Consider the following 14,430-nt stretch of genomic DNA (forward strand, 5'->3'; position numbering starts at 1 on the left):
GGTCCCGGGACTCCAATCACATAGCGCTGAAGTCGACGAGGAATGTCGTCTATAGTGGTCTCAGGAATATCCCCTGTCAAGCGCTCAAGATGACCCTCCAACTCGGCCAAAACCTCTGCTGATTCGTCCTGTGGGGCTGGCGCGGGTGCAACTGGTTGCCTCCTCTCGAAAGGCCGGAGAGCGGCTGGTTGCTGTGGACCCACATCTGCATTTGAAATTTTTACTATCAGTTTTGAGACGATGAAAAATATAAAAAAAAATTAAAATAGGAAAAGTTGAAAAGGATTTTACCTGACTCGTCCCACTGCTCTCCTGGTGGAAGAGCCATGTCTGGGTCACCACGGAAATCTATCCCAGCATAAGGGAAATCCTGAATGGAAAAGACCTGGTTTTCCAACCATTGGAAATACTCAGGTTTGAACCGAGCAACTTCTGTCCTCTCGTCCGGGTGACGGGCCATGAATGCGACCCATCGCATCAGTTTGGGCTCTCGAGGAAGCCCAGCTCCAACAGTAAGATGCTGTGGGATCAGCATAGGAACCCTCTCCAGGCCAAATCTCACGACCAAAGCCCCATAACCAAAGGTATTTAGTCGTCCGCTCTTGGCCCTGGTCAGTTGGCCTTTCACATTGGCCAGCACAGCATTGCACCAGTTGAAGATGGTGCCTCGAAAGCAATCAACTGCCATACGCATCTGGGATCCGGTGGCAACATGTAATGCGGCAGCTCCGCAAAGTCTGGTGACAGTAAATGCAATCACCATGAGCTCAGGACGGGATATGGTCTTTATGTCTATCCCTTTGTCTTTAGCCTGGCTGTTGCAATACTCTAGTCGGAGGCTATCGACAGACTGGCCACCTGGCCTAGTCCCGAATAGAGTCAAGTCTTCGCCTCTCTTAGGCAAACCAGTCAAGAAATAAATGTCCTCCGGCTCGATTTCGAGCCGGTGCCCGCCAATGAAGAAACACTGGTCCTGTATGCTCCATCTATCAACCAGCCACTGTAAGAAATCCACCTGAGCCCTCATGCCAGGAATGGTCCAGAATTTGTACAGTCCGCATGCCCTCAAAGCATCAAGTGAAGGCTGATGATTCCATGCGGCAGTATCCACGTCCTCATGCTCTTGTTCACGCCAATCTAGCATGATATACTCTCTGCATCAAGTATAAAGATTAATTAAATTGCTAGAAAACATTTTGATTGGTCCATTTTTGAGAAATTTTGGGTTCAAAACCCTTGCGGCGGGGTACGCACCCTCCGAGTTAGACACAGTGCGTGGGTACGCACTTTGTCTACACGGAAGGTGCGGACCCCGAGCTTTTTCCCAATGGAGAAAAAGTCAGGGTCCGCGGGTCCGCAATGGTAAACTTGCGGACCCCCGCGCGCGGGTTTTGCGCCTAAAAACCCTCCCAAAAAATGAAATGAAGGACTAAATCAAAAAACTAAATGGTTGAAAATGAAGAGTAGGATGATGTGGGTTACCTGGAGAAGACGGCGCCCGATTCCGACGGTTGGATTTTCCACAATCTTCACAGGAAGTTTTCTAAGCAAAAGCACTATTTTCTCACCCAAACTCGAACGGTAAAAATGAATTGACAAAGGCCCTTTTTATGTTTCACTTTGAAAAGATATTTTGCAACGCTTTTATCCATTTCAAACAGGGATGAGTAATGTTTGTGTTTCTGTGCAGAATAAAGGATTATTCAGGCGAAATCTATCATTTTCAACGAAAAAACAAGTAGAGTCATCTTTAAGCCCTTTTCTGACTCCTAAAATATGAAAAGATTGCCGAGCGTTTCTTTTACACTCGTTAAAACGGAATTAAAAGACTGTCTACTTATAGCTCTTTTCCGACCGTAAAAATACGAAAAGATTGCCGGATTTTTGTCGTTTCGAATTCGATATTGGTTATAAAACAACGTGTCGTTGATCGCTTTTTTACTTTTTCGGATCAGTGACACTAATAACGAAAAGTACTCCTTGGTCGTAAAAGATCAAGCGGTTCTCTCAAGTATTATTTTATACTTTTTCGGACTTGGGAGACACAAATTTACGAAAAAGGTCAACCCTGGAGTCTTCTTAAGTTTTTTCAGACTCTCTAAAATTGAAAAACGCCGAGTTTCTCCTATACTGGACTTGTTAAAATTTCACAGTAAAGGACCTGTTCAATTACAAACAGGAACGAACCACTCCTTCTTAGGGTTCGAATCTAAACTAAGTTGGACTCATCCGAAGGATGAGCTTATAATCAAGCAAATGTTATCCTCCTCAAGCTTGTCAAAAATAAAGAGGTACTTGCCAGAAATGGTGGGGGAAAAGAGAGGAAAATGAGTCTGTTTGTCATACCTTGTAACCACTCTTGAACACGACACTTTTATTCACCTGGGTTGGGAAATCCTTTGCCTAACAGTTGATCAAACCACATTGAAAGTCTTCAGCCAGTTTCTGGGTATTAACTTTGGGTCAATTGTCACCAAGCCATTTGTCGTGTCGTTATGTGTTCAAGAGGTCACTGCCAATAAGCCATTCATCTGCAAAATATCTGTCATCCATCTTGACCATCCCTGAGTCAGTTCTCGCAACTAAATTTCTTCAACTTGATCTATGATTTCGTGTTGTGGGCTTGCCTACGACGGATCGCTTTCTATCGATATCAGCTCATTATCTAGAAAGATGATCTAGAAATTGTCAGTACCTTGAGATCTGCATGCCTCAATGGCAGGTTTCTCGCCTTTGACGACAGTTTACATCATTGACTTTCGATCGAAGGATTCCGTGATATGTTCGACATCAACACATTTACTCACATCTCATGGATTGTACTGGGTACTTTGAGAGCCATTGACATCACTGGTGGTTTCTCTCACACTTGTTAACAATTTACATCATTGACTGGTAATCAAGTGGTTTCTACCATGTTCGACATCAACACATTTATTCGCATGGATAGAATGGTACTTTTTCGGGAAGTAGAAATGAAGACCCTGGATCTAGTTTCCACTATCCAGGCTGCGAGGAATTTTGTATTCATTATGTTGTGGACTATTCATAAACAGATGGCTGCGTCCATACTGTGTTCACACGAGTCTATACTTATGATGTTACAAGATCATTCCTATATCAGAGCAGTAGATAGTTTTCTAGTTAGTTTTGATCTGAGTATGGGAATGCCTACCTCAGCGATGATATGATCTCATATATATATCTTGCATTGAATGTTTTTACAGGTTCCGACTGGGCTCTCCACAAGATGATCCTCGAAATGATAAAGTACTTCACTCTTCCTATATGATAAATGAAATCCTCATCTACTACAGACTTCGCACTTTAGGGGGCAATCTGTTACACAAAAATATCGTCACCATGATTATTTGCAGTCAGTATGGGTCTATCATCACTTGTACTGTCCTCCTAAGCAAGTCTAAGACCTCAGCTCTTCAAATCAAGCTTTAGAAGTGGAAGAAAGACATTAAATATCAATGTAACTCTGGTTTCGCACTTTCTCTCATGGTCACCTGCGGTCCCGCACCTTCTGTGTACAAAAGCTGCGTACCTACCCGCTCTGTTCCTAACGGTGTAGGTGCGGACCCCTGTGAAAGTCAAAAGGCGCAAGTTTTATCTTAAAAAACTCACTTTGGGTTAATTCTAGAGTTTTCTAGAAGGAATTTTGACGTGGATTGTTCGCTCTGAGGTGGTTCATGCATCCCAAAAGAGAAGGAGCTAATCCCTTGACTAAAGGAGCTATCCCTTTGAAGGAGGGATTTATCCCTTTGAAGGAGGACCTAGTAACTTCCCTCCATTGCACTATAAATACAGGCATTGGGGTGAGGACTAGGGAGGTTAGAAGCTGAACATTTTGAGGGTAAATGCTGGTGAAATTGAGACTCTTTGGTTGAGCTTGAGAGGAGAGATCACATACCTCTTGGTTCCATTGGAGAGTGAGTGAAACTTGTCAAAGTAGAGAAGACATCTTGTTGGACCCTGGGAGGAGCTTGTACAGTGTCAAGGCAAAGGTTGTAAGGTTCTTCTTCTTTTGAATTAATACCATCAAACTCATTTTTCTCAACAAGTATCTTATGTTATTTGTTTCATGGACTCCTTGACTTTCATGTTAAATATGTTTTATGCAATTGGCTTTTCAGGTGCTATTTAATTTGTTTGCCTTGTTTGTGTTTGCATATTCGCGAAAAGGAGCTCATTTGGATCAAAGGAGCTAGGGCATCCACAAGCTTGTGTTGGACCAAAGGTAGGCCTTAAAAACACTTGTTTGCTATTGTTTATTAAAGCATATTTAGAGAAAGATAGAGTCTGGTTGGTTTGCTTGTCGTTAGGTCTTCTTTAGATTCTAGGAAGGTCTATCTTGTCCGCAAGATCGACACTTTCCGTGCGACACCTCTAATCCCTTTACAATAGAATATCTTGTTTTATAACTACCTCATGACAAATCTTTGAAGTTCTATTTAGACAAATAGTTGTTTCTCTATGGATTCTCTTGAAGTTTTATTTAGATAAAGGTATCATTGATTTACAAGTCTTTGAAGTTTTATTTAGATAAATGTATCATTGATTTACAAATCTTTGGTGACTCAAAACTTTTCATAAATTGATGCAATAATTATTGTATCATTACAAATCATTATTAATCATTACAAATCATTATTAATCATTATTAATCATTATTGACTCCTTTGCTTTAATAAGTTTTTTGAAGCTAAATCTAAATTCCAATCTGTCATCTCAAAACACTTTTACAAAGAACACAATGTTAAGGTTGATGTATCATCAAAGAAACCTTAACACTTAACAATTAATTCTGACTTTTGTAACGACCTATTTCTTATCATAGCAATCTAAGGGTCTCTTGTTTTCTTTCTTGTAAGAAATTATTTGAATAGTGATATAATTAAGTAGTGAACTCATTTTGGAACTCAAAAACTTACCCATATATATTATTTTGATGAAATAATAAATATACTTTTTTTTTTTAATAAAAAGATATGAATATTATAATTGAAATTATATAATTATAAATTAACTAAAATTTCCTTTAAAATTTTCACTTTAAAAAATAATTTGATTACTATAAACATTTATAAAAAAAAATTATAAAATTATATTTAACATGATTTTTATACTACTACTCTTATATATATATATATATATATATATCTTCCTTAAGCTTTTTCTTTAAATATATTTTCACTTTAATCAATAATAATAACAATTCATTAAAATTAGAATAATTGAAATTATATAATTATAAAATTGATTGCCAATTATTTTTATATTTAACTTTGATTTTTTTTTTTAAACATTGTAGAGCTCTCTGTATTTACTTTTTGGGAAAATTTTACAAACATGTCCCCCAACTAGTCACCTACCCGAAGGAAACCAGGTGACCACCGGTCAGCATTATACCCACTCCAAAATTTGAATAAGTTCATAAAAAACCACCTGCTTCTCGAGAGCTTATCCCTATTGTCTTTACAAAACATAACAAGATTGCTTATTTTCTGCATTTTAAAAACATTCAAAGACAAAAAAGACAAAATAGACTAATCCTCATCAGAGGATGCTATCTGTACTAAAGCCTTCGCACCGAAACTTGGCGCCTTCACCCCAGGGCTTGGAAGCTCACATCCCTGTGACAGTTTCCACTTTATCTCTGACAGAGTCTGCTCAATCTGACCCAATGCAAGATTATTCCTGTAGGTTTGGATCTGTATTGTCACAAGGTCTTTTAGAATTTCCGCCCAGACAGGGTCTGGCTCCTTACTCCTTTCCTGCTTATCTAGAACTTCCCCTTCCATGTGTTCCTGATGAAGAGTCATGGCTCGAGCTACGACGTGTTTCATGATCCAATATTGTTGCAGAGTCTTTTTGAAAAGCGATTGCCTGCCATTTGAAGTTCCCGGATCCTGCAACATTCCTTCCCATTCATCCATGGGTAAGTCTCTGCACCTGAGGTTATTTCTCAAATCTCTCTCCCAGCTCCAGATTTGTTCTCTAACCTCCTTCGGGTTGCCCTCCATGTAGGAGTCGATGATTTTCTTCATTTTCTCTCCGTCCAACTGCCTGCCCCTTTTCTTCCCTGCGTTGTTGGTGCCTTCTTCTTTTTTAACTATCCTCTTGCTACACCTGGGAGCCATTCTTCTTTTCGTCTACTCCTTAGCTCTCTTTGCCTGTAGCTGTTCATTCTGGTTTGCAGTTGCGCCCTTTCTTAGGCTAGACCTATCACAGAATGAGCACAGATGTCAGTGTTATCAATTATGTTTTCATTTTTACCCAAGGTATTCCCCCCCCCCTTCTTGGTTTCGCTCCTACAATTTCCTTCCCTCTGAATTTCTGCTCTCTGGTTTCCTTCCCAATTAGGCAATACTATGGCCTCTCTGGTTCTTTTGGTTCTGGGGTACCCTTGTTTACCCTGACTTGTGCTATGCACGCTAAAATTCTTTTCCTGAGTCAAGTGCTCAGTCTTTCCCAAGTGATCGCGCCTCACTCTACCTGGGTTGCATGCCCCTTTCCCAGTTTTGGCTTTCTCAGTACTGTTAGCCATATCATGGTTGATTACAGTTTCGCCCCTCACCATGAGGTGCCACTCATTCCTCCCTGGTTTTTGGGTTTTCCCATCCCCTCTGTCGTTGTTGAACACGACATGCAAACTTCCTGGACTATTATTTACCAAGACGTCAATTCTACTGTGGGGGTCCTGCAAATTTGGACCATACAAGCCCTCTCTCTCCCTCGCCTTACCCTTACTTTTATCCTTCTTTCTGGCCTTGGCCCCCAAGGATTCTTCACTGTGAAATTCTTTCTCATCTCTACAATTTCTACCGTAATTTCTATTCTCAACCCAAAGCTGCATAACATTTTTCATACCTACTCTATATTTCAGACTGGTTATTTCTTCATAGGACGGGGGAGGAAGTTTCACATACCCTTTTACCTTCCTTTGCTTCGCTGTCTCATTCGGCTCTCACTTGCTGTTTGTTCTTTCGATCTCACCACCTTTCTCCTTGCTCGACCGCATGCAAAGTGCATGTTTTTCCTTTTCCTTAGGCTTTATTCCTTTGTCATTTTTCCTTCGTAATTTTACCGCCAGTTGTCCTCCCTTCCCTCCTTCTTTGGCACACCTCCCTTCCCACCTGCCTTGGAATGCTACCCACCTGTCCTGTCCACCGTCCTTCATTTATTACTTTCCTCTCCCGCCTGCTCTTGCCGTCCGTTTGCTGACTTTGCTCTATCACTTGGTGTTGGTTTGCTACCCATCCTTGGACTTGCTGTCCTACCCTCTGTTTTTCCATTCCTTTCCATCTCTGCCCCTGATCTCTCCGGGCCTGTCCTTCCTCTGCCCCCCTCCGTCATTCGACTCAGCTCCATCCTTGTGTCTGTCCTTTGTTGTTCCATGTCTGACCTGTTCTGTCCCACTTGCATCTGCCCTTGTCCTTTGTCCCTCCCGTCAACTCCGAGCAAATTCTCTAGATGCTCACTTTGGCACCTGTCTTCTTCTGCTGCCTGAATCAGTTGTCTCATTTCCTCTTTCTGATGAAGCTCTTCCGCACTCACGTCCAGCTGCTGCTCTCTGTTCTGGCATCCCCAGTTCGCAAGGAGGTCTGCCGGAGCGTTTCCTTTCCACTTCACATGGGACGGTATGGTGTATGTGACCTTCCTTAATTGTTGGCTTATTTCGGTTATTACCCATGCCGTCCACCAACTTTTACTCAGTTTTTCAGCTGGTGCACCCTGCTGGAGTTGTTTAATTGTTTCTACCACTAGCATCGAGTCGCCTTCGATCTGCAGGCTTTGGTATCCTTCCCTAACCGCTATTGCTAATCCCCTGTTTAGCGCGTGGAATTCTGCCTCATTGTTGGTGGCGATTCCACAGTTCATTGCATAGGCCCTTCTAATCTCCCCTTCGTCGTCTCTGAATATCCCTCCTATTCCAGCCTCCCCTGGGTTGCCTTTTGCTGTGCCATCAAAGTTTAGCTTAGTGAAACCCTATGGCAGGTTCCTATAGCTTTCTTTGGCTCTTGCATTACCTGCCTTATGTTCCTTCCCTGTCCTGTTTGTGTTTTTTACTTTGATTTGTAGGCGGTTCATAATGCGGGTCTCTGTTGCCTCCGTCTTCTAGTCTTCCTCGTTCCAATTTTTGAGGATTACTGTTTCTCTTATGTTTTTCATGGTTTGGCTCCATATTTCCTCTTTGGCTTTTCCATCTTCTCTGAATATCACCCGGTTTCTTGGCTTCCATAGGTTCCATAGGAGGAAACTGATGGAGAGATTCCAAGTGCAGTTCAATATTGTGTTGCAGTACGGCTTGCTGCTCCATTTCGCTATTGTTGTTATTATGCTACCTATGTTCTTGTCAGTGATCTCAAAGAGCTGATGGTGATTTTGCCACAGGTTGTTGCTGACGCTATAGTAATTTACAACGTGCTCCATGGTTTCTTCTTGGTTTTGGCATAGGGCACAGCGCAAAGGTCCATACATCCCCTTCCTTCTCAGCTAGTCCCAGGTTAAGGCGCGCCCATGTAGTACTGTCCAGGTAAAAAACACCACTTTTGGCCAAGTTTTTAACTGCCATATTCTATCCCATTTTTTAATGTCTGGGTTTCTGATTCTTCCTGCCTTTATATGATATCCTTCTGAGATAGTAAACATGCCTTTTATGATTTTACCCCATCTTATTATATCTTGTCCTTATTTGATTGTAATTTTCCTGGTTTCCATTTCATTTTGGTAATTTATCCATTGTTCTGTTTCTGGTGCTTCGGGCCAGTCGCTCTTCATTTTCCATTTTCTCCAGTAACTGTCCTATTCCGGTAACCAATAATTTCTAACTGCATCTTCTGCCATTTGGGTGGTGTACTGTTGGATGTCTTGGAGCTGAGGTTCCTGATTAAGGGTTCCTCGCTGCTGCCACACCTCCTGCCAAAAGTTTGCTTTGTCCCCCTCTCTAATTTCCCAAAAACTGTGTTCTCTTATCATGTCCCTGTTAAGACTTGCAAGGTTCCAGATGGTTGAACCTTTCTTTTCTAATTGGTTTCGGAGTTTGCCTTCAGGTGACCTTGCCATCTCGTATTTCTTTTCCCATAATGATTTCCATAGATCTTCCCCTCCTTGAATCCACCTCCACCATAATTTTGCACCCATGACTTGGTTTAATATGTAGGGATCTCTCAGGCCTAAGCCCCCTTCTGTGACAAATTTTCTTAGCCATGTCCATGAGAGCAAAGCCCAATTTTTTGTTTTTCTTGTACCTTGCCATAATTTTTTTTTGAAAATTTCCACCATTTTCTGACATATGGTTTTAGGAATCGCTTGACTAGCCATTTGATAAATTGGCATAGCTTGGAGTACTGACTTTAGGAGGATGAGTCGACTCGATATATTTAGCATTCTAAACGTCCAATTGTCCATTATTTTTTGAATTTTCCCTATCAAGCCTTTCCAATTCACTATTATGTTCTGCTTGTCACTCAGCTGTACTCCCAGGTATTTAGTTGGGAGCTTTCCAATTCTGAACCCCATTGTTCTGGCTAAGAATGCTTGAGCCACCATTGGGGTGTTAAAGAAAAATATTTCTGTTTTATCCTTATTTACCTCTGTTCCTGATGCGTTTGTGAATTCTGCAAGGATTTCCACTAGTTTCTTTGCTTCCTTAAGATTTGCTTGACTATACATCATTACATCATCTACAAATTGTTGATGTGTAATGGTTAATTCTTCCCCCCATAATCTGAGACCTTTAAGTTCCCCACTACTTACTCTTGCTTTTATTAATCTTCCTAAACCATCTACTACTATTATAAACAGGAACGATGACAGTGGGTCTCCCTGTTTGAGTCCGCGGGATGGCTTGAAGGTTTTTATTGGTGTGCCATTCAGCAGTATGGACATGCTTGGAGTGGATATCATTGACATTATCCATGTTGTCCATCTGTAATAAAACCCATATGCTTTTAGGATTCTTTGGAGGTATTCCCAACTGAGTTTGTCGTAGGCTTTTTCTAAGTCAAGTTTGATCATCATTCCTTTATTTCTCAACTTCTTTAATGAATGTATCACCTCTTGAGCGACTATGATCCCATCCACTATCTATCTTCCTTTCACAAACCTGGTTTGTTCTTTTGCTATCAGTTCTGGAGGTATTGGTTGTAATATTTTTACCATTATGGTGGCTATAATTTTATAGATTACATTGCATAGGGTTGTTGGTCTAAAGCCATGAGGTTCATCAGCCTTTTCTACCTTTGGTATTAATGTAGAAAAGTTTCATTCCATGTTGGATGCATTATTTTATTACATCGTGATTCTTCCACTGTGTTTACAATGTCTTGTTTCATAAAGCTCCATGTTGCTTGGAAGAACTCTGCTGTAAATCCATCCGGGCTTGGGGCTTTGTTCTTGGCCATTGTCTTCACTATATCCTCTACCTCTTTCTTAGTGATTACCCTTAGGAGGGCCATGTTTTGCTCCCTGTTTACCTTTTTAGGAATGTATTGGCTTATTTTTGCTATCTCCTATTCTCTATTGCTTTGCGTCTTCGTCAATATGCCTTTGAAGTGCTGTATCAATAAATTTTCCATTTCCTCTTTCTGAGTTACCATGTTGCCTTGGGTATTTTTTAGGGAGAAAATTCCATTTTGCTGCCTGTGTTGCTGCATGGCTCTGTGGAAGAATTTTGTATTCCTTTCCCCCTCTTTCAGCCATTGTACTCTTGACTTTTGCCTCCATAGAATTTCCTCCTGTTTTCTTCTTTCCTCCAATCTGGTTAGCACCCCTCCTTCTTCCTGCGCTAGCTCCTTTGTTCTCCCTTCTTCTATTATTTTCTACTGTATCCTTTTCATTTATGTTTGGAGCTTTTCTTGGTCCTGTTGAATGTTGCCAAATTCTTCTCTGTTCTAGTACTTGATTTTTCCTTTTAACTCCTTTAATCTTAATTGGAGTGTGTGCATCTTGTTTTTTCCTTTTATTTCCTCTTCACTGTTCTGCCACCAGTTTTCCATTTTTTTTATGAGGGTTGGGTCTCGCAGCCAAAAGGCTTCAAACCTGAACGGTTTGTGTTGGTTTTGATTATTCATGGCAATTTCAAGTTTTATCGGCCAGTGGTCTGATCCTTGGCATGGTAGGATAGTTGCTTCATAGAATATGTCTTTCCCAAGAAAGTGTTCCATTGCTAGGAACCTATCTAGTCTAGAGTCTATCTTCCTGTTGCCTCCTCTTCTGTTATTCCAGGTATATTTTCCATTAATGGTGTTTATATCAATCATTTTTAGGGTTGCCTGGGTTTCCCTGAATCTTTCCATGTCTGCATCCTCCCGTTGAAATCCGCCCTTGTTTTCCTCGGTAGAGGTGATCATATTAAAATCTCCCGCTATCACCCACAGTTTTTCTATGTGCAGGTTTCCCAACCGTTGCAACTGTGTTAGGAAGGCCTCTCTTTCCACCAGTATATGAGGCCCATAAACCGCCGATACTAAGAACCACTCTCTTTGTCCTATCATTCTGAATCTCCCTGAGAGGATCCTCTTCATTCCTATCCAATGGTCTACAATGAATTCTGCAGGGTTCCACAACATTGCAATACCCCCTGCACTCCTTTTTGCATCTAGCGTCATGCATTCATAGGTGGGCTTGATTTTTTTAAGAATCTCCTCCATTTTTTCCCTCGTTATTTTTGTTTCTTGGAGCATCATGATTTGGGGTTTTTCTTTTTTAATCCTTTCTGCCAGGTACCTTTGCTTACCCTTGTTGTTAAGCCCCCTGATATTCCATGATGTAATTATCATTGAGAAGGTAGGGTGGTTTGGTGGAAGACCACTGAGAGTGGTAGTACTCTTCCGGTATTAACTAACATTTCTCCAATTACCTGTATTGACTCCTGGAGATTCTTTCTTCCTCGTTTTTTCCCTCCTCTTCCTTTACTTTGTTGTTCTTGGTTGTTGTCAGGTTGTATCCCTAACTGCTCATTCATGCATTTGGTTCCTTGCTCCTCTTTTCCTTTATATTTTTGGAAGATCTCATTGTATAATTTTTTATCCTCTTTTGGGATAAACCTCTCATCCAGATTCCTCCACTTGTCCAGTAGTTTCCTCAGAATTTCTTCTTCTGTTGTTGGGTCTTCCCCTTTACTCATATCTATTTCCATTACTTCATTTTCCTGTTTATCCTCCTTTTCTTTTCTCCCCTTTTCCCCTGTTTCTCTTTGGGCTTTTTGTTTGGTGTTGTTTGTGTCTTGATTTATTTTGCCTTCCTGTTCTTTTTCCTCTTGGTAGTCCATGACTCAGGTTTCTTCGTCTTCTTCTTCTACCTACAGGATTTCAAACCTGTTCACCTCATTTTCTCTAGCTGGCTGTTCTTTTCTTCCTTCCTTAGGGGTTTCCTTTGCAGGTCTTTTCCTGGTTTTGATCTCTTGAAACCCTTCATTATCTTTTGTGTTTTTCCTCTATTGCTTAGTCTTTCTTTCTTCCTCCTCAGCATTTAAGGGGCATTCCTTATAGAGGTGCCCATATTCGTGGCATTTTCTGCATCTAAAAGGTATGTGTTCGTAATCCAGAGCCTACTGCCATACCTCTTCGTGGTATTCTAGTTCTACTGCTCCTGGTATGGGGTTCACAATGTTCATGTATACGCAGATTCTTGCATAGGAGGTATATCTTCCTTTCTTAGTTGATTCCGCTATTTTAACAAAGCTGCCTATGGTGTTCCCTATTCCTTCCAAGATTTCTGGGTCCCAAAAATCCATGGGTAATCCAAACAGTCTGACCCATATGGGCGCTGCTAGGAATTTCTCTTTATCTGGGTTGTAGCATTCCTCCCAATACCTCATAAATAAACCTACATTGTTATGGAAATATGGACCATTTTCAAATACTTTTTCTTTGTCTTGCAGGTTAGAGAAGATTACCGTAAAGAAACCGCGTGTGCCTAGCTTCAACTCAATGTGGCCGTGTGGCTGCCATTTCTGCTAGATCCATCTTGTCAGGTCTTTCTCAGACGGCCAGACACCAATAAACTTGCATATCAATGCATGGTCTTTCATGTAACTTCGGTAACGCTCGAGTTTGTTCATAGGGATAACAAATCTCAGTCTTTCTGTTGTGCATGGTAGGCATTTACCTTTGCTCCCTGCCTGCCATCTTGCTCCAAGGACTGGTCCCAGTGTCCTTTTCTCGTCCTCCAGTTTGCTATTGCTTGTTCCCTCGCCCGTTGTTGCATCTCTGTAGGAGGGGATCTCTCCCCTCCTGGTCTCCTCTGTCATTTCTGTGTCTCCTGTCCGCTTTGTTTTCCGTGCCTGTCTGCTTGTTTTCGAGGTTTTCCACGCTGCCTACCTCATGGCCGCGAGGTCATTAGGGTTGCAGAGCTCCAAGAATCCCTCATCATTTTTGTTATCATTCGATTTGGCATATTTAATTTCGATTTAATTTTATATATTAATTTTTTTTTAGTAAAAATTATATATATATATATATATATATATATAATTTTCAAAATATTAATTTATTCTTCGTAAACCTCATAAAATATACCAGTGATATATAAACATCCTAAAATATATCCATAAAGCAAAGACTAAAGATGAATTTGTATAGCATTGATTTATGGGGAGTCTATAATTTTGTAAATGCCCAAAGGACTTTGAAAATTGTAAAACTTCCTTTAATAAAATAATAATATAATCATATCAAAACTAATCATTATTAATTAATAAATTAATGTATTTTTAATTTATTTCTAAAGAGAGTATAGTTTTATAACTTTTTAATATATATTTAATATGAATAAAAATTAATTAAAATTTTAAACTAAATTTAACATGAATAAAGATTAATTAAAATTTCAAATTAATTTATTTAAAATTTTAAAGGTAATTTAGATTTTTGAAAAGAATTTATTTTATGTTAAGATGTACATTTTATAACTTAATATTAAAAAATGTGTAATTTATATAAAAAGATGTATAATTATTTTGTGTTTATATGAGATATTTATTTAAAAAAGAAAACAAAAAAAACAATATAAGCTATAATAAAAAAATAAAAATAACAATGTTAATTATAATTAAAAACAAAATCAATATATAATTTTTGGTTAGTTTTAATTAAAAATATTATAAGCATTGTTCATAGGGTCTTGGATAGATGGTGATCTCTGTGTGATCACGGTGATATATTGGACATGATAAAAATGTAGTCCCACCAAATTTACAAAATATAGGGTCTTGGAAAGATGGTGATCAGATGCTCTCTTAAGACACTTCTTGATGCACTAATAATCTTATTTTTGATTGGTATTACAATTTAGGATGCACGGGATCTGGGAAAAATATCTCACTTTCGCTCTCAAGCATAAATAAAATATCTCAATCTATACAAAGATAGAATAATTAAAAATAAGAGATCATATAACTTTACTTGAAAATGTATA

General features: G+C 39.8%; 1 pseudogene; it reads left to right on the forward strand.

The window, feature by feature from the left end:
* The window catches only part of LOC149254666 (triacylglycerol lipase OBL1-like), a 53,735-nt pseudogene that overhangs the window by 17,675 nt on the left and 21,630 nt on the right, over window positions 1–14,430 (forward strand).

The sequence above is a fragment of the Pinus tabuliformis genome, chromosome 7 (assembly GCF_031772625.1).
Source record: "Pinus tabuliformis cultivar Carrire ecotype Pingquan chromosome 7, CPIR1, whole genome shotgun sequence".
In the NCBI taxonomy this organism is placed as follows: Eukaryota; Viridiplantae; Streptophyta; class Pinopsida; order Pinales; family Pinaceae; genus Pinus; species Pinus tabuliformis.